This window comes from Pleurodeles waltl, chromosome 3_1 (genome assembly GCF_031143425.1).
Source record: "Pleurodeles waltl isolate 20211129_DDA chromosome 3_1, aPleWal1.hap1.20221129, whole genome shotgun sequence".
NCBI lineage: Eukaryota > Metazoa > Chordata > Amphibia > Caudata > Salamandridae > Pleurodeles > Pleurodeles waltl.
The window spans coordinates 194,619,406-194,638,492 of NC_090440.1; the positions used below are offsets into that span (position 1 = coordinate 194,619,406).

The 19,087-nt window shown below is 45.4% G+C and overlaps 1 protein-coding gene across 7 annotated transcripts in view; it reads right to left on the reverse strand.

Moving 5' to 3' along the window:
• SIN3A (SIN3 transcription regulator family member A) overlaps positions 1–19,087 on the reverse strand; it is a 558,946-nt gene that overhangs the window by 522,242 nt on the left and 17,617 nt on the right. Inside the window, exon 1 of one of the 7 annotated variants that reach the window (XM_069222169.1) lies at positions 15,054–15,265. The exons of 4 other annotated variants lie outside the window; for them this stretch is intronic. The gene's annotated coding sequence lies outside the window, so the exon portion shown is untranslated. Of the gene's footprint in view, positions 1–14,371; positions 14,428–15,053; positions 15,266–19,087 lie in introns of those variants that run through there. 2 more of the 7 variants (XM_069222165.1, XM_069222168.1) reach the window with 2 other exon arrangements.

The following is a 19,087-nucleotide window of genomic DNA, read 5'->3' on the forward strand; positions in this document are numbered from 1 at the left end:
AGTTTAAAAATAGCTATATGTCCTTTATGTGAAAACTGTATATTCTATTTTCCTAATTCAAAGTTCCTAAAATTCTTACATGAAATACCTTTCATTTAAAGTATTACTTGTAAATCTTGAACCTGTGGTTCTTAAAATAAACTAAGAAAAGATATTTTTCTATACAAAAACCTATTGGCCTGGAATTGTCCCTACGTGTGTGTTCCTCATTTATTGCCTGTGTGTGTACAACAAATGCTTAACACTACTCCTCTGATAAGCCTACTGCTCGACCACACTACCACAAAATAGAGCATTAGAATTATCTATTTTTTACACTATCTTACCTCTAAGGGGAACCCTTGGACTCTGTGCATACTATTCCTTACTTTGAAATAGTCCATACAGAGCCAACTTCCTACATTGGTGGATCAGCGGTGGGGTACAAGACTTTGCATTTACTACTCAGCCAATACCTGATCACACGACTAAATTCCAAAAATTGTCATTAGAAACTGATTTTTGAAATTTTAGCTATTTTTCAAAAAATTTAAAAGTCCGGCTAGGGCCTTGTGTTAGTCCCTGTTAGCATTTCTTTTAGAGTTTAAAAGTTTTGTAAAAGTTTGAATTAAGTTCTAGAGATAGTTTTAGATTCTTAAAAAGGATTCCAACTTTTAGAAACATAATGTCTAATGCAGAAGAGAATGTGATGGAACTCGACATCACCCATAACCTACATCTTAGGATGAGAGAGTTAAGGTCTCTCTGCAAATTAAAAAATATTAAAACTGGTTCAAACCCTACCAAATTACAGCTCCAGGAGCTTTTGGCAGAGTTTGCCAAAAACAACCCCTCTGAGGATGACCTCCCAGAGGAGGAAACTAGTGATGTGGAGGAAGTCCCACCTCCAGTCCTAGTTAGGGAGAACAGGGTCCCTCAAACCCTGACTCCAAATGCGATAGTCAGAGATACTGGTTCTCTCACAGGAGGGTCCAGCAACTCTGGGTCACAGGGGACAGCCTCAGTGAAAATGACCTACTGTTAGCCAGGATGGCCAACAGATTGGCTTTAGAGAGACAGCTCCTAGCCATAGAAAGGGAAAGACAAGAGATGGGTTTTGGTCCCATCCATGGTGGCAGCAACATAAATAAATAGGGTCAGAGATTCTCCTGACATGTTGAAAATCCCTAAAGGGATTGTAACTAAATATGAAGATGGTGATGACATCACCAAATGGTTCACAACTTTTGAGAGGGCTTGTGCAACCAGAAAAGTAAACAGATCTCACTGGGGTGCTCTCCTTTGGGAAATGTTCACTGGAAAGTGTAGGGATAGACTCCTCACACTCTCTGGAAAAGATGCAGAATCCTATGACCTCATGAAGGCTACCCTGACTGAGGGCTTTGGATTCTCCACTGAGGAGTATAGAATTAGGTTCAGGGGGGCTCACAAATCCTCGAGCCAGACCTGGGTTGATTTTGTTGACTACTCAGTGAAAACACTGGATGGTTGGATTCAAGGCAGTGGTGTAAATGATTATGATGGGCTGTTCAATTTATTTGTTAAAGAACACCTGTTAAATAATTGTTTCAATGATAAACTGCATCAGCATCTGGTAGACCTAGGACCAATTTCTCCCCAAGAATTGGGAAAGAAGGCAGACCATTGGGTCTAGACTAGGGTGACCAAGACTTCCACAGGGGAGTGACCAAAAGAAAGGGGTCACAAAGCCTCCCCAGGGGAAGAGTGTTGAGACATCCAAAGGGAAAAATAGTAAAGAGTCTTCTACAGGGCCCCAAAAACCTGCTCAGGAGGGTGGGCCCAGAGCCTCTTCACAATCCAATTTTGGGTACAAGGGTAAAAACTTTGATCCCAAAAAGGCCTGGTGTCGTAGCTGTAATCAGCCTGGACACCAAACTGGAGACAAGGCCTGTCCCAAGAAAGGTTCCACTTCTAACTATACTCTAGCTAACACTGGAATGGCCAGTCTCCAAGTCGGATCAACAGTGTGCCCAGAGTAAATCAGGGTTCACACTGAAGCTACACTAGTCTCTGAGGGTGGGGTGGATTTAGCCACACTGGCTGCATGGCCCCCTAATATGCAAAACTACAGGCAGCAACTCTTAATTAATGGGCAAAGTGTAGAAGGCCTGAGGGATACAGGAGCCAGTGTCACCATGGTGACAGAGAAACTGGTTTCCCCTGGTCAATACCTGTCTAGACAAACTTATCCAGTCATCAACGCTGACAATCAGACTAAAGTACATCCCATGGCTATGGTAACTTTAGAGTGGGGAGGGGTCAATGGCCTGAAACAGGTGGTGGTCTCCTCAAATATCCCTGTAGACTGTTTGCTTGGAAATGACCTGGAGTTCTCAGCATGGGCTGAGGTAGAACTGAAGACCCATGCAGCCATTCTGGGTATCCCTGAACTGGTGTGTGTCAAGACAAGGGCACAGTGCAAGGCTCAGGGTGAAAAAGTGGTGTTGGAGCCTGGAAAAAGGGCCCAACCCACCAAGAGAAAAGGAAAGAAGACTGGGGAACCAGCTTCCACACAACAAGAAAAAGAGAACCTCTTTTCACAGGAAGACGTTCTGCCCTCTGAGGGAACTGAGCCTCTGGAGTTAGAACCTTATCAGGTTGAGCTCCTAGGCCCAGGGGGGCCCTCAAGGGAACAGTTGTGTAAGGGGCAAAAAACCTGTCCCTCTCTTGAAGGCCTTAGGCAGCAAGCTGCTGAAGAGACCAAAGGAAAAATAACAGGAACACATAGAGTCTATTGGGAAGATGGACTCCTTTACACTGAGGCAAGAGATCCCAAACATGGTGCCACTAGGAGTGTGGTAGTGCCTCAGGAGTTTAGGGAGTTCATTCTGACCTTAGCTATTGATATTCCTCTTGCTGGGCATTTGGGACAGACCAAGACGTGGGAGAGATTAGTCAACCACTTCTATTGGCCCAACATGTCCCAGAAGGTCAAGGAGTTTTGTGTCTCCTGTACCACCTGTCAAGCCAGTGGTAAGACAGGTGGACACCCAAAGGCCCCCCTCATTCCACTTCCAGTGGTAGGGGTCCCCTTTGAAAGAGTGGGTGTGGACATAGTGGGTCCCACTTGAACCTCCCACAGCCTCAGGGAACCAATACATACTAGTAGTAGTGGATCATGCTACTAGATAGCCTGAAGCAATTCCCCTTAGGTCGACTACTGCCCCTGCAGTAGCCAAAGCACTCATTGGTATTTTTACCAGAGTGGGGTTTCCTAAGGAGGTGGTGTCTGACAGAGGTACCAACTTTATGTCAGCATACCTAAAACACATGTGGAATGAGTGTGGGGTGACTTACAAATAAATTCACCACACCATACCATCCACAAACCAATGGTCTTGTTGAAAGATTTAACAAGACATTGAAAGGCATGATCATGGGGCTCCCGGAAAAACTCAAAAGGAGATGGGATGTCCTCTTGCCATGTCTGCTTTTCGCCTACAGAGAGTTGCCTCAGAAGGGAGTAGGGTTTTCCCCCTTTGAACTTCTGTTTGGCCATCCTGTAAGGGGACCACTAGCTCTTGTGAAAGAAGGCTGGGAGAGACCTCTTCATGAGCCTAAGCAAGATATAGTGGACTATGTAGTAGGCCGACGTTCAAGGATGGCAGACTATATGGAAAAGGCAAGCAAAAACCTTGAGGCCAGCCAACAGCTCCAGAAATTTTGGTATGACCAAAAGGCTGCTATGGTTGAATTTCAGCCAGGGCAGAAAGTCTGGGTTCTGGAGCCTGTGGCTCCCAGGGCACTTCAGGACAAATGGAGTGGCCCTTACCCAGTGCTAGAAAAGAAGAGTCAGGTCACCTACCTAGTAGACCTAGGCACTAGCAGGACCCCCAAGAGGGTGATCCATGTGAACCGCCTCAAGCTCTTCCATGACAGGGCAGATGTGAATCTGTTGATGGTAACAGATGAGGACCAGGAAGCTGAGAGTGGACCTCTCCCTGATCTCCTCTCCACAGACCCTAAAGATGGATCAGTTGATGGAGTGATCTATTCAGACACCCTCTCTGGCCAACAGCAATCTGATTGTAGGAAGGTCCTGCAACAGTTTGCTGAGCTCTTTTCCCTAACCCCTGGTCAGACACACCTGTGTACCCATGATGTGGACACAGGAGACAGCATGCCTGTCAAAAACAAAATATTCAGACAGTCTGACAAAGTTAAGGAAAGCATCAAGGTGGAAGTCAACAAGATGCTGGAATTGGGAGTCATTGAGCACTCTGACAGCCCCTGGGCTAGCCCAGTGGTCTTAGTCCCCAAACCTCACACCAAAGATGGAAAGAGAGAAATGAGGTTTTGTGTGGACTACAGAGGACTTAATTCAGTCACCAAGACAGATGCCCATCCCATTCCAAGGGCAGATGAACTGATTGACAAACTAGGTGCTGCCAAGTTCTTAAGTACCTTTGACTTAACAGCAGGGTACTGGCACATCGAAATGGCACCCGGAGCAAAAGAAAAGACAGCATTCTCCACACCTGATGGGCATTATCAGTTTACTGTTATGCCCTTTGGTTTAAAGAATGCCCCTGCCACCTTCCAAAGGTTGGTGAATCAAGTCCTTGCTGGCTTGGAGTCCTTTAGTGCAGCTTATCTTGACGATATTGCTGTCTTTAGCTCCAGCTGGCAGGATCACCTGGTCCACCTGAAGAAGGTTTTGAAGGCTCTGCAAGCAGCAGGCCTCGCTATCAAGGCATCCAAATGCCAGAAAGGGCAGGGAACTGTGGTTTACTTGGGACACCTTGTAGGTGGAGGCCAAGTTCAGCCACTCCAGCCTAAGATCCAGACTATTCTGGACTGGGCAGCTCCAAAAACCCAGACTCAAGTCAGGGCATTCCTTGGCTTGACTGGGTACTACAGGAGGTTTATGAAGGGATATGGATCCATAGTGACAGCCCTCACAGAACTTACCTCCAAGAAAATGCCCAAGAAGGTAAACTGGACTGTAGAATGCCAACAGGCCTTTGACACCCTGAAACAAGCAATGTGCACAGCACCAGTTCTCAAAGCTCCAGATTACTCCAAGCAGTTCATTGTGCAGACAGATGCCTCTGAACATGGGATAGGGGCAGTTTTGTCCCAAACAAATGATGATGGCCTTGACCAGCCTGTTGCTTTCATTAGCAGGAGGTTACTCCCCAGGGAGCAGCGTTGGAGTGCCACTGAGAGGGAGGCCTTTGCTGTGGTTTGTTCCCTGAAGAAGCTGAGACCATACCTCTTTGGTACTCACTTTGTAGTTCAGACTGACCACAGACCTCTCAGATGGCTTATGGAAATGAAAGGTGAAAATCCAAAACTGTTGAGGTGGTCCATCTCCCTACAGGGAATGGACTTTATAGTGGAACACAGACCTGGGACTGCCCATGCCAATGCAGATGGCCTTTCCAGGTTCTTCCACTTAGAAAATGAAGACTCTCTTGGGAAAGGTTAGTCTCATCCTCTTTCGTTTGGGGGGGGGGGGGAAATAGGGGTTGTGTAAGGAAATGCCTCCTTGGCATGGTTACCCCCTGACTTTTTGCCTTTGCTGATGCCTGCTAATCAGGCCCCAGCACCAGTGTTGTTTCCCTAACCTGTACTTTTGTTTCCACAATTGGCACACCCTGGCATCCAGGTAAGTCCCTTGTAACTGGTACCTCTGGTACCAAGGGTCCTGATGCCAGGGAAGGTCTTTAAGGGCTGCAGCATATCTTATGCCACCCTGGGGACCCCTCACTCAGCACAGACACACTGCTTGCCAGCTTGTGTGTGCTAGTGGGGATAAAAAGACTAAGTCGACATGGCACTCCCCTCAGGGTGCCATGCCAACCTCACACTGCCTACAGGTCACCCCTCTAGCAGGCCTTACAGCCCTAAGGCAGGGTGCACTATACCATAGGTGAGGGCATAAGTGCATGAGCACTATGCCCCTACAGTGTCTAAGCAAAACCTTAGACATTGTAAGTGCCGGGTAGCCATAAAAGTAAATGGTCTGGGAGTCTGTCATGCACGAACTCCACAGACCCATAATGGCTACACTGAAAACTGTGAAGTTTGGTATCAAACTTCTCAGCACAATAAATGCACACTGATGCCAGTGTACATTTTATTGTAACATACACCCCGGAAGGCACCTTAGAGGTGCCCCCTGAAACCTTAACCAACTACCCGTGTAGGCTGACTGGTTTTAGCAGCCTGCCACACACCAGGCATGTTGCTGGCCACATGGGGAGAGTGCCTTTGTCACTCTGTTGCTAGTAACAAAGCCTGTACTGGGTTGAGGTGCTTCACACCTCCCCCTGCAGGAACTGTAACACCTGGCGGTGAGCCTCAAAGGCTCACCCCCTTTGTTACAGCACCCCAGGGCACTCCAGCTGGTGGAGTTGCCCGCCCCCTCCGGCCACGGCCCCACTTTTGGCGGCAAGGCCAGAGGAGATAATGAGAAAAACAAGGAGGAGTCACTGGCCAGTCAGGACAGCCCCTAAGGTGTCCTGAGCTGAGGTGACTGACTTTTAGAAATCCTCCATCTTGTAGATGGAGGATTCCCCCAAGAGGGATAGGAATGTGCCCCCCTCCCCTCAGGGAGGAGGGCACAAAGAGGGTGTAGCCACCCTCAGGGCTAGTAGCCATTGGCTACTAACCCACCAGACCTAAACACACCCCTAAATTCAGTATTTAGGGGCTCCCCAGAACCTAGGAACTCAGATTCCTGCAACCTCAGAAGAAGAGGACTGCTGAACCGAAAACCTGCAGAGAAGACGGAGACACCAACTGCTTTGGCCCCAGCTCTACCGGCCTGTCTCCCCACTTCTAAAGACACTGCTCCAGCGACGCGTTCCCAGGGTCCAGCAACCTCTGAAGCCTCAGAGGACTACCCTGCATCTAGAAGGACCAAGAACTCCAGAGGACAGCGGCTCTGTTCCACAAAGACTGCAACTTTTCAACAAAGAAGCAACTTTGAAACAACACACGTTTCCCGCCGGAAGCGTGAGACTTTGCACTCTGCATCCGACGCCACCGGCTCGACTTGTAGAGAACAAACACCACAGGGACGACTCCCCGGTGACTACGAGACCATGAGTAGCCAGAGTTGACCCCCCCTGAATCCCCACAGCGACGCCTGCAGAGGGAATCCCGAGGCTCCCCCTGACCGCGACTGCCTGCTTCAAAGACCCGACGCCTGGTAAAGACTCTGCACCCGCAGCCCCCAGGACCTGAAGGATCCGACCTCCAGTGCAGGAGCGACCCCCAGGTGGCCCTCTCCCTTGCCCAGGTGGTGGCTACCCCGAGGAGCCCCCCCCCTTGCCTGCCTGCATCGCTGAAGAGACCTCTTGGTCTCCCATCGATTTCCATTGAGAACCCGACGCTTGTTTGCACACTGCACCCGGCTGCCCCCGTGCCGCTGAGGGTGTACTTTCTGTGTGGACTTGTGTCCCCCCTGGTGCCCTACAAAACTCCCCTGGTCTGCCCTCCGAAGACGCGGGTACTTACCTGCTGGCAGACTGGAACCGGGGCACCCCCTTCTCCATTGAAGCCTATGCGTTTTGGGCACCACTTTGACCTCTGCACCTGACCGGCCCTGAGCTGCTGGTGTGGTAACTTTGGGGTTGCTCTGAACCCCCAACGGTGGGCTACCTTGGACCCAAACTTGAACCCCATAGGTGGTTTACTTACCTGCAAAAACTAACAAACACTTACCTCCCCCAGGAACTGTTGAAAATTGCACTGTCTACTTTAACAATAGCTATATGTCATTTATGTGAAAACTGTATATGCTATTTTGCTAATTCAAAGTTCCTAAAATTCTTACATGAAATACCTTTCATTTAAAGTATTACTTGTAAATCTTGAACCTGTGGTTCTTAGAATAAACTAAGAAAATATATTTTTCTATACAAAAACCTATTGGCCTGGAATTGTCTCTGAGTGTGTGTTCCTCATTTATTGCCTGTGTGTATACAACAAATGCTTAACACTACTCCTCTGATAAGCCTACTGCTCGACCACACTACCACAAAATAGAGCATTAGAATTATCTCTTTTTGCCACTATCTTACCTCTAAGGGGAACCCTTGGACTCTGTGCAAACTATTCCTTACTTTGAAATAGTGCATACAGAGCCAACTTCCTACAGACATTAAGCAAGAAATGCAGTGCTCCCAAGTGGAGACTACTAATATTTGGTAAAGGGGTAAGAAAAAGAATACTCAGTATTACTATATAGGTGAAGAACGAGGTGGGGGGTACAACTTGAAAGATAGGAGGGGAAATGTGGACTAAGCTGACGTAATCAAGCACTGATTGGAGTAGATGAGCGCTGCACGCAGATGGATGAACTGTAGAACGCAACTGCTCCAACCTACAGAGAGGAACCATTCAAAGGAAATGTAGGTAATTAGACCACAATTAAAAAAAAGCCTTAACTCCTATCCAGAGGCCTGTGCCTCCTAAAATGATACAGAATAGCATGGCTGGTCCCTTGTGAAGTCATTAGAACATACTTAACTCTGGTGAAAATGTTTAAGACTAGTATGTTCTATACCCAGAGTAGCACTTCTTTGCAATGTGGCACCTCAGGTCTATGCCAGAAGCTTGGTATGAAAGGATGATATAGGCTCAAAACACTTATATTGGGGGAGTTCTCAGAGACACTAGCTATGATCTTGACTCACTATCTGCAAATTTAGATTCTAGCTTTACATAGCTTATTAACTCACTGTACAGAGATTTTGAAAAAAAATGCTCCTCTGTAGGATAACAGAGCTCTTACAGCAGCTGGTAGGACATGGAGGACCAAAACCTCATTTGCAAGATGGCATTGCAACATTTTAGTGAAATATTTGCTTGTTCATATTCCTATAAAAAAGGTTAGTGAGGAGCTGAGCAAACCTTTCAAAATATGTCTTCTAGAGTTTCTACACAGGTCATTCAACAACTACAGGACTTTTGGCAACACCACCTTTTTAACTGCAGTAGGATTAGCGGAAAAACAGTTTCAAAGCAGACCATCTAACCATAGTTTCCTCAACCGATTACCACAGGAACTCCAAGCCGAACTTATGGCAAATTCAACTTTTGGAACGCACTTCACCCAAATAACTTCCTATTGACCAACTGCTTGCTAACAAACAGTTTTAATATCAATACGGGATGCTTATGCCAAAAACGTTACGAATTAAAATCTGACCCCAGGTTGAGCAAAAACATATACATCTCATGGGCATAGTCGAGAAGGACAGAAGAACAACAATCAAATGTGTGTCAGAGATGCAGCCCAATACCTAGCACTTATGACAGTTGTCTACCTGACAAAAAGACCATCCAAACCACCATATCTTTTAGACATAGGTTTCAAGATTTTGCATGCTTGTCCATGTGGAAGGGCAAAGTACTTCCACTGAGAAAAACAGTATTTTAGGGACCAATAGTTATTGCCCAGGGGCTTGAACTAAGAAAAGGTGTGCAGCTTCCTTCAGGATCGCAGGAAGCCTGACTAGGGCTCTTTGGCTTTGAGGGGGGAGCCAAGGTTGTCACCAGAGCATAGCGGTACTACTTCTCTGACAAGATTGTTGTTGCTCACAGGAGGCTTTCCTGAGAAGATCATAGACTAATAGGTGGGTCAACAACAACCATGAAGGAAAAAGGAGAGGGGAGATGGACTAATTGTCATATTGCTACCAATCTTGAGCAGAGAACCCAATGGGAGCAATGCTTATGTCAACCTTTCACCACTGTTCACATATACAAACATATGATGGCTAGCAGTAGAAGCAGAAAGGGTGAAATGGGATATGAAGGAGAGCAGAATTGCAATACTACATCATTTTTGACTCATCACATGGCTAGTTAATAAGGTGTGCGGAAGGTAGTGAGTTCTTATAACAAAGATATCTTAAGTGTTCTACCCTTCAGAGACTTAAACATAATAAAAACTGCGTAAATACATACCTAAACTTCTCTGTATAAAAAAACTCTGAAGTTCAATATTAAACTGGAAATTCCTGAAAACTGATCATACAAATAATTATTTCCAGAGTTCTACATGTATATAAGTGCTAACCTATCTATGGTTCTAAGAACTACCTCAAGAGCTACCACTGCACTTTGTCAGGCGAAGATGAATGTAGTCTCTACTTGAGCCCAATAAGGTTATTCATGAAATGCAGAATACATTTATATGCAGATATAGTTTCTAAATTCACTAAAATGTCATAACTGTGGAAATGATATGTACCAATAAGGCAACAGGGATAACCCAAAACGGAGGTAGGGCGTAATTACAAATGAGCCACAACAACAGAATAAATTTGCCTTTTCCAAAAGGTCAGAAATAAGGAAGATTCCAATATAACTTTCCTTATGGTCATTTATTCTTTCCATTCAGAACAATACAAGGAATTAGACAAATGTGATAGACCAAATCAGTGGAAGCAGTGAAACATTTAGATATAATATGCAACAGGCATATCACAAGTATGAATGAAATGGATTTGTGTGATATGTATATTAGTATGCAAACCTTCCCATTTCACCCTTCTTAGACACCTACTGGAGAGAATTACTAGTGCACAGTGAAAAGTACAATAACAGACAACCACCAAAATTGCAGTACGTGTATTTATTAACTACCAATATTTTAACCTGAGCAAAACAATATAAATGAGGGAAATACAAATGAAATATCCCTGCCGACAATACAATACAGATAAGGAGATGGTTATACAGAAAATATAATGCAGGAACATACGCATTACTAGATATTCTAACTACAAGGCAACGTGAATGACTGTCGATGTGTATAATAAATAAAAAGATTGAGACATCAATGAGAAACTACTATTAAGGAATATAATGAAGTAACGCACTTGAACTCTGTAGCTCTGCAGAGCAAATAGGATATTGTTTTAATGGATATATCGTTTTTAACTGCCAGGATACATTTGTATACACTGATTGGAGTTTCAGAGGGGATGCACAAGTCCCAGAGTGCAACAGAGAACAGGAGGAGGTGGAGGGAGCCTCAGAGCACAAATCCGGCGTCATTTAAGGCCAGCTGTGTACCGTGGCGCGGGATGAGCCCAGGCAAAGTCCAAGCCAAGAGAGGACCCATCTGCGCCTTTAAGCTGGACGGGCCATCCCTCTTGGTTGCTGATTTTATGACATACAGGAGGATGGCCACTCACCAGTATTTGTTTGTATTACTGTGACTGACATTAGACCATCTTTGCCTTGTGTGCGGCAGGGTGATTTATTGTGTCTCTTCGACTCTCAGCGACAGCTTTAGGTGTGTGAGAGTTTTCCTTAGGTTCAGTCTCTCTTCAACGCATAGAGTCAACGCCAGCTTTTAGGATGGGGTAAAAGAAAGTTGTCGGGGGCTAAGGATTCGGTTGGGTCACAGAGGGAGCCTCTTAGTACAACCCTGGACTCTTTTCTGGCCAGAGCAGTAGGGATGGTTTCAAAAGAAACTGACTTGACGGAAACAAGGCTCTCTCTTGAGCTCAGTCAACAGCAGGTTGCTTATGCCTCCAACTTTCCCTGGCCTCTAGGGGTACCTCTATCTCTCTGGAGGGCTCAGTGGCAGGCACCTGTCCAGCTTTTGAGGATGAGGATGGTTCTTTGTCAGGGGCTGAGCTAAACTGCTGAATTAATCCACCAAGTGAAGAAAGACCCCCGCCCAAAAGGTAGCAACAAACTAAAAGGTTTTGTAATAAAATAAATTAAAAAAAGAATAAGGGGGAATTAAAACCTGCCATTGCTAATGATGTTGAAGCCAAGTACTTTCACAAGGTCACCCCGGCTCTTAATGATAATGGCCCCAAAAATATTCTGGATAACCTCTTTCAGCAATTTAAGGTGCCGATTCAGATGTGTCTAGCTCAGTGGTCTCCAAACTCTTTAATGCCGCACCCCCCCCAGTTGAAAAATAAAAATACCTGCCCCCCCCTCAGAATTTTTCAAAATTATTTTTTTAAAGCTGCCAGTGTTTAAATATGTCTAGACTTATTTAAACATTGCAGTTAAGTACGGTTTCCTTTTTAAAAATGCAATAACATGTTTTTGCTCAAAACAAAGCCCTGTTATCTCTATAATGCTTCTTTTGTTCAGAGGCTGCCCACCCCCCTCCGTTTGAGGGTCTAGCCCCTCCAAAAGAAAAGCTGAGATCCCTGAAGTCTATGGTCTCTAAGTTGGTGGATCGCCAAGAAGTTATGTCTGACCTAGTGAGTATGGTTTCTTCTAACAGCCTACCCAGGGAGGCAGACAATCCCCCTGAAATTAGACTGTCCGTTATAGCTGGCCCATCTAACCCAGTGGACTCTGCTAACCTACCCTAGTCTATTCACCCTGCACTGTGAGAGGGCAATTCCTTAACGCTTCGATATGGAAAAGGTAGCCTAATCGTGGGCAAAAAAAAAAAAAGTACTCAAACAACCACCCCCTTACTTGCACATTTCAAAAACTTAGCATCTCCTGATTCACTCCCCTTATCCACCGTTTAGCAGAGGCTGGAATTTAAAGGAAATCTCCATCAAGCCATCTAGCTACTGTGTGAGAAAGTCATTGTAAGTTTTTCCAAGACCCTCCTCGTTCCAAAATAAGCTTGGTTTCTCATTCTCACCACACTAAGCACCTCTACTGAACTCAAGGAGAGCAAAATTAAATGTAGGAAAACAAAGCAAGTAACAAAAAAGAACATAAAAGTTTAGGTCAGCAACGTTTACTGTGTGGTTTACATAAGTGTTTAATTTTCTAATGACTCTGCTTGAAAAAGAAAAAAATAATAAAAACGATACGAATACAGCGACACAAAATCTAAAAATATCAGAAATCACAGTTAAGGTACTACCTTCACCTAAGCACCCACGCTAACTCGTCAATTCAACTGTAACTACCATCACTCACGAAAGGTAGAAATGAGATACGAGTGGGAGTCGGTATTTTTACAAGTGTGTAAAAGGGTGTGCAATTGTGTGACTAAGCTGATTGAATGTCACCAACTGAAATAGTAACTGGACTGTTTTTGGGGAGAAATTTAATTTTGTTTTAGGAACAGATATTCTTGGCCTTTATGTTCATATATTAGCATTTATAAGACTACCTATAAGTGTATGGCTATTTCGTATATTGTACGAAGGTTTTATAGTTTTGTGGCAAAAAAAAAAAAAAAAAAAAAAAAAAAACTTAGGACCTGGTGGACATAAATGTAGACCACCGGCTGCTCCCAATCCTCTCTTCCCAGCCAAATATCTTAGTACTAACAGACGGGGATCAGTTTGACAAAAACGGCATAGGAAGCAAAAGCTTTTTGTCAAAAGTGAATGCCAATCAAGCTACCGCAGTGTTGCAGCCATCTCTACATTTATATCTATTTTAGGAACACACCCCAAAAAGGCGTATGTTCCTCAAATAGGAAAAACAGCAATGACCCCGATGTGTGGGCATTTTTCTGTGGCCGATGGGTCCCTGCAAATAAGTGTGTGCAGGTGAAGCCAGCAAACCCCGTTGTAAAAACCTGACTCTTAGAAATGGTAGCAAAACTAATTTTGAACGATATTGTCCAAGTTGCCCCTTTAAGTAACTAACAAGTAAGTAGTGGTATGCAGTCTAGAACAAACTACCTCTCTGCAATGAAAACATGTATGGTCAATAATTCCGAACGCAAAGTTTATGTTAACAATTTCGTCAGGTATAATACCACTGAACAAACACTATGGGTGCACTTGTTCCCAATCCTATGAAACAATAACGAATTAATTTAAGACTAAATCACTCAAAATAATAGAACTGGGCAATACAATGCACCACGGTACCAATTAGTTTCCATGGCGTAACCGAAACACAGCAGACTTCTAAGAAGAGATGCAACTAATATGGAAGAAAAGAATATAATGGCACCTAGATGTCAAAGAGGGGGGGTGGCATATAAGGTACTCGGTATTTACATTTTACCATTTAGTATGAGGCAACTCTAGAAAGTACGAAAGGGATCCGGTTGCAGGGAACTTTTCTGCTCAGTGTCGGAGAACTGCATAAATGCAACATTAGACGTTTTCAGATATCTCATTCAATGCATGCAAGTTTGTTAACGGAAACGGCAGCGTTTTCAGTTTCACGGTGGAGATTTTTTCCCCAAAGTTTGGATAGGAGTATTTGCTTGGATCGGTATGGGGTCCTTTATGGATTCGTGGCCAGTGGGTGAGGGGGTCGGGATTCCGATCTAGCCCACTTTTACTAGCGTATTATCCTACCAACTTAACTATGCCGTATTCTTTCAACTTGTTTCACCTACGAAAACACTTGCACCAAAGGCCCGTCCCAAAACAACACTTCCCATAAAGTCTAGTTCAGCCCCCTGGGGGCCAGACTCCCTTCTCACCATCAGAATATTCAGCCCACGCCCACGGGAAGGACGATCCAATAGTGAACAAAACCACACCCTCGGAAACACGAGCGCTCGCTTTCAGTACCCGTTTAAACAATTCAGATAACACCACGCCTACACCAGAAAGCCACGCCTATACCACATAAGCACACCCCCTTCATCTGACATGGGCCAAGCCCCCGGAAGCATTGGCTTCCTCCCCTCCAGAGCACCTACCCACAACGCTCCTCCCAGGGCTTGCTTACGAATGCTAAGTCCAACCCTTCTCCTGTTTGTAAGAACGATTGAAATACCACCCACTTCGTGATGTCTTGCCCATGGGAGGGCTTTTAACCGCCCATTCCTTGCCAAATGGCAAACCCTAGCCTTGCCTACTCTAAGTCTCCGCCCACGAGGTAGCATAGCTCCGCCACCTCCTATTGAACACAACAGAGATTAAGATCCACCCACTGAGGATGCAACGCCCACATTTCGGCGTGAATCCACCCCTTCAGCGATCCCTCGCAGCTGCACAATAACGGCTCTAGCCCGGCCCCCCAAACCCACCAAGAGCTGTGGCAAAGTGGAGCACGGGTATCAAGCAGCAGCCACGAATCCAGCGTGCCAGAACCGAATACAGAAATCCCAGTTACCAAGATGTGCCTCGCAACCTCCACAGCAGCAAAGAAGCACTCACCTCAGACCCTGCAGTCACCTCCTGCTGGTCTCTCCATGCCAGAGGCTGACAGCCCTAGAGCTGCTGCCGCCGTCTTCTCACAGCCCACCAGCCCTGCAAGGACCCAGCCTCCTCACACAGCAGTGTGGGGGTCGGGGCGCAGCACCGTACAGCGAAGATGGAGTAACCGTCTCTCGCCCGCTTCACTGTCACCCGGGAAATCCCGCCTCTCCCTCCTCCTCCAGCGCCCCCCCGTACACAAATGAAACCTGGATTCTCGTTGGCTTTCGCTCCTGACACTCAAATCCCTCTCGATCCATACATCCAATCCATTGCCGCTCTGTGGGAGGATCTTGGTTATGGCGATTTCCATTGGTTACAGGAGGCCCCGCTAAGCCGTCGCAATCGATTGGTGTGGTGGAAAATGTCCGTAAAGGAAATGGAGGGAAAGACACGCCCACTAGCTCGAATGCCCATCTTGAACACGCTCCGCCCTCACCGTACATTCGCACTGGTCGGGAGTGGCGAGGAGTGGTTTCACAGGACTCCTCCCACTGGTCCCTTAAAGGGCAATGGTTCGCTTGTCCTTGTGTGGCATGTTTACTTCTCGCCACAGAAGGTTTTTCAACGAGCGGGCACTGGAGCACCAGTGGCTCAAACATCAGTGGGAGCTGTCGGTGTCCGAAACGCGCGACACACTCTTGGGGCAGCCTTGCCAGGGCAACTTATGACTGGAAATTACACCAAAGCAGGCCTGAAAGTAGAAAGCACAAACCTTCGGGTTTGACTTATTTAGTCCTGTGTTGTGTGCCGAGTAGCCTCTGACAGACATAGCAGTAGTAAACAAAAATGTGCTAATATAGTGCGCATTAGTATTTCATAATAATACGTTTTAGCTTAAGTACTACATTTCCCCCACAAATAGTATCTTTCCACTGTAACAGCTTGCTGTAAAAAAAATAAAATAAAATAAAAAATATCACCGCCACCGCAAACCCTGCGCCACTCATAAATGGTCCTCCATATCATCAAATATTACTGTCTACCATCAAAACAAGCATTTGCAATGCAGTGGGTCTCGAGTTAAAGCTATTAGCGTTGTAAACTCCTAACTGGACTTTTCTTGCCACATAAAGTAAAACAGTTTCACATAAGCGAGCACCATGAGCGCAAAGCAAACACACAAAAGGAAACAGAAATTCACTTGCAGTGAAACGTGGCAGCAGAAGTGCAATTACCCATGTAACAGGCAAAAGTGCAATTACCCATGTAACAGGGTCGATGTCATGCAAGGCACTCAACCAGCGCCCAGTGACATCGCGCTGCCTATGAAGTAAAGAGGGAAAAGTAGTCCAGAAACCATAAGGAAAACAGAGCCTCGTATGTTTTCAGTAGTTGGCCGGTGCACTTGAGGCGGGCTAAACACCGGAAAAGGCATGACGTATGCATGTCTTTCACTAATGAAATCAAGCAAATTTAAAAAGGCAAGCCCACATACTAACCAAACTAATTGGCGTGACATGGTCGTGGTTACAAGCCCGTAGAGAGATAACAGGGGCAGAGTGCTTTGCGCTCAACCCTAAAAATGACCCTTTTAATCATCAAACTTTACCCATTGCTTAAGAACCATTACAGCTGAACAGCTTTTACAACAAAGAAAATCAAGGATTTTTTTGCTCCAGGCAAAGTGGCATTTTTTGTCCCCCCAAAAGGCAATGACGCTTCTCTGGGCAGTCTGGCGCACATTTGCTGCAGACACTTTTGTTAGTGGCCACTCCATTCTACTCAGCAACCACAATTTCCACATGGCTGACACCAACTTCACCACCCTCCTCGAGAACTTGCGCAACATAGGCCTCCCCAAATAGTCAAAATACCCAGACACATGGCTGAACACACTCTCAACCCGCACTTCACATCCAGCAGCAGTGTCAGATTCAACCACATCACATAACTCTCCTGGTCTGACCACAGCATCATCTACTTCACCATCGCCGACTCCCAATACACCACCACCAGGTACCACATAGCAGACTACCACAACTGGAGCAGAGTAACTGAATCACAGTGGACGCACACCTTTAGTTCATCCAAACCCAATGCCTCACCCGAACTCCACTAGGCCATCTTGAACTTTTCCTCCTAGAACACCAAATGAGCTCACTAAGTTGGCCCACTTAAACTAGCCAGAACAACAAAACCTCTTCAAAACGCCAGCTGGTACATACTGGATCTCAGAGCCACCAATCGCAGCTGCTACAAACTCAAAAAACATGCAATCCACTAAGAAGCCATCTGACAGAACAGCCCACAACAAATACCACCAACTCAAGGAGGCCTAGATAGCGGCCAGCACGACCTGCATCAAGGTTTTCCAGACAAATAGAAACATGTGGAAATCAAACCCCTACTGAAAAAATCCCCAGCGGAACCCAAAGAACTCAAGAATTACAGACCCATCTCTCTACTCCCCTACCCGTCCAAAATATTAGAGAAGGCCATCAATCAGCAGCTCACCAGTAGGTATGCCAGCAACTATATGCATTTTGAAAGTAAACAGCCCATAACTATCGTAGTTTATTTGCTCTATTGTACCAATTGGATACCCAGTTCTATGCCATGGCAGTATTCCTCAATGCCATCAAGACATCCCACTCATTAGAGTGGTACTTCCTATTTCCCACCCTAGTCAGAGTGAGAATGCCAATGGTTATCCCGAGATGGGTCAGGTTATTTCACTTCAACCGTACAATGACTGCCTTCACGGCCTCCTCTCCCTCTCCACCAAGCGAGGCAAAGGGCAAGGTTGGCCCTTTTCCACAATCTTATTTCCCACGTCCCTTGAACCTCGCATGATTCAACAGAGACATGCTCCCAGATGACATCACACTATTCTTCCACAACCCTACCTTAAATCTTATCCTGCTCATAAGAAAACCCTCCGCATTTGGACAGCAGTCTGTTTATTCATACGGTGAGCCATATTATACTGTGTGTTTTTATATAAATACTACCTTATACATATGAGCAAGTACATGACTGTATAAATCATTTATTGCCTTTGCTGTATGTATTTTTAGTTATGAGCCTGTATTCGCCGTGAACCTACCTCCAACCCAAAAAGCCTTTGTCTGCTTGACCTGCACAACCTACTTAAGGGTACTTGGTCAAGCTGCTCAGAGCCCATAGTAGGCCAGGCCCCGGGACATCTGGAGTAAAAGAACTCAACCACCATGCCTGAGCCTGGTAGCTCCTGCTTGCCCTGTGGCCCTTTGTGCGGGGTTCTGACGGGTTGTGCTGCATTAGCGGTCAGTCTTTTAGAACAATGAAAGTTGGTCCAGTTGCAGTAAACCCTTTTCAATGTTTGCATTGTTTTACTGTCATGTTGCTATAACCATGATGTTGCTGATTTCTTTGAGCTCCTGATATCTCCCTGCATATGAGTTCAGCCATTACTTTATGCTTCAAACTCCTGAGATGATCAGCTGTCTTTGCTGCAGTAGTTAAGCAACGGGCAGACTGTTCAGCTGATTATAGCGTATATCAAAAGTAAAAAAATAATAATATAGCATTATCTCACATGCAAGTATTACAATTTCTCCCTGCAGTTTTGCATCCATAGATTGCATGCTACCTCAAAAGGCATCATCTAAATTCCTTAAACCTGTCATGAAAAATTTACCTTGACTTAAACTTCTGACTGTTACCTCTCCTTTTTACTTTTAAATAACTCCCTCTTTACCACACATCCTCGGCACGCCACCTCTGAGTAACCCTTCTTCAAAACTGTGCATGTTTCCCCTTCTCTGTTACTTTATTTCTGCAAATTGCCCAAACAACTCATCTCAAAGATCACAATATATGAATTTTCAAGTAATGCCTCTACCACATAAAAATACCTAATCTCCATTACTCCATCTAATAATCCTACCAACCATAAGCATGAACACACACATTACCCCACCAATGATCACACCTAACACCTATTAATTTAATTTACCACAAACTGGAGAAAATGTATGGAATGGTTTCATTGAGAGCATAAGACTAATTCC